This window comes from Alligator sinensis, unplaced genomic scaffold, assembly GCF_000455745.1.
Source record: "Alligator sinensis unplaced genomic scaffold, ASM45574v1 scaffold773_1, whole genome shotgun sequence".
In the NCBI taxonomy this organism is placed as follows: Eukaryota; Metazoa; Chordata; order Crocodylia; family Alligatoridae; genus Alligator; species Alligator sinensis.
In genome coordinates this window covers 608,369-610,125 of record NW_005842403.1, presented here as the reverse complement: position 1 = coordinate 610,125, position 1,757 = coordinate 608,369, and the positions used below count along the sequence as shown (strand labels likewise).

Sequence of the window (1,757 nt, the reverse complement as noted above, 5' to 3'; positions counted from 1 at the left end):
GGTAAGGGGCACCAGCAGAGTCAGGGGGTTGTGGGGGGCAGTGAGTGGTACCTGCAGGGCTGAGGGGAGGGCACTGTAGGGGGGAGAGAGGGGCACCAGCAGGGCTGGGGGGCTGTAGCTTGGGAGTGCAGGGCCTGGACCTGCATTCTGTGAGCTAAAGGAACATGAAGAGCTCTGATTTTCCATGATAAAAAACCCAAAATCAAATACCAAAATTTATAGGCATTTAGAATTAATTCGAATATAATAAAGGGTTTAGTCCATCTGTCTGTCTGTCTGTCACTCTCTTGGAGCACTCTGATTGGTTACTGAAACAACCAAAGTGCTCCAACACCGTTCTGGACAAGAGGCAGTGGCACGGCAGAGCACCACTATGATGGCGGGGATGGAGCAGGGGGGAGAGGCCAGCAACCTGGAGGCAGCAGCGGTATGGGGTGCTGGCCAAGGGGGACAGAGGGGATGGTGGGGCAAGCACGCACACACCCCACCCCCGCCCCACCGCTCCTGGGAGGTGGGGGCAGCATGGAGTGGTGGGTGGCAGCACTCTGTCCCTGCTACCCCTCCCCTAGTCATTCCTGACGGGCAACTGGCTAGTTTATTATAGCGACTGAGGCACTGGTAGACTTCCAAATTGCTTTAAAAATGTAAATATATCAAGAAAACATAGTGTTCAACTGATATATATCTTGGCCTTTCATTTTAATCATGGATTTAGGGGTTTTAATCAGAGAATTTGCAATTTTTATCAGGGAAAACTAGGATCCCTGAACATCAGTGAGACTGTACCTTAAATAATAGTGTTGTATTGTCATTGCAGCCATGGTGATCCAGAGAATATGAGAAGCAAGATTTGGTTGGTAATACCTTTTATTGAATCAACTTTCTAGTTGGGAGAGGTATTAAGTAAGCTTTCTTGTTAGATGTTAGACAAGAGATATTAGGAAGGTCATTTGTGCCTGAAAACTGGTGTATCCTCTCTGCCAAATACAAAATCAATACAATAACAGACAATGCCAAAGAAATCTTGCTTCTCCGCTAAACTAATATGCAATTGGCATTTAGCACCTGGACAACATCAACAAACTGGAGAGAATGAAAACAAAAAGGAGAAAGAGTCAGACAGACTGATTTACAAAGGAAAAATTGACAGCTAAAAATGTAAATAAAAGAGTCACAAGTTCCAGAAAAGATAACAAAAATATACTAAAAGAGTAGACATAGAAAGATTAAAACTAGGAAAAATTATATGAATTCCCACGAAGGAAAACAAACTGGATATCTGTAATCACGTGAAATCTCTTGTACAGGACAATTTTTTCACCACATATCTGATTTCTCTGCCATTGGGGATCTGGTGTTTAGAAACTCTTCCTTCCAGCAACTCCTAGGCACTATATAACAGAAAGAGTCTGCATCTGTTTTGTTTCATTCTGTACCTTTGTTGGAAGTGTAACTAAGCATGCCTGTTCTCCAGGCTCGAAACAAGATGTGCCCATTAGATGCAGGGTTGAGGACAAGATTAGGGCTCACATTATGTACTCTTACTGTTCTGGAAGTACCACTGAGGGGCAGGGCAACATTATGCTTGGTCCTGTATAAATTCACAAGAAAAAGTACAGTCCCTGACCCAAAAATCTTTCAACCTGGGATCTTGATCCTTCAGCTGGATATGCATGAGCAGACCCTTGGTATCAAAAGGAGTCCTGGGTGGATGGACATAAGGGGCTGTCTGCATTGATTCACTTGCAGCTGCGGGC

At 44.5% G+C, this 1,757-nt stretch overlaps 1 protein-coding gene and 1 long non-coding RNA gene across 6 annotated transcripts in view; both read right to left on the bottom strand.

Moving 5' to 3' along the window:
- The window catches only part of STX1A (syntaxin 1A), a 313,683-nt gene that overhangs the window by 309,437 nt on the left and 2,489 nt on the right, over positions 1 to 1,757 (bottom strand). The window lies entirely within an intron of this gene.
- The window catches only part of LOC112551283, a 3,151-nt gene extending 1,394 nt beyond the window's left edge, over positions 1 to 1,757 (bottom strand). The window contains exons 1-2 of the long non-coding RNA XR_003095559.1: positions 1,628 to 1,757; positions 787 to 1,083 (exon numbers count right to left, since the gene is read on the bottom strand). This is a non-coding gene — a long non-coding RNA (uncharacterized LOC112551283). The remainder of the gene's footprint in view (positions 1 to 786; positions 1,084 to 1,627) is intronic.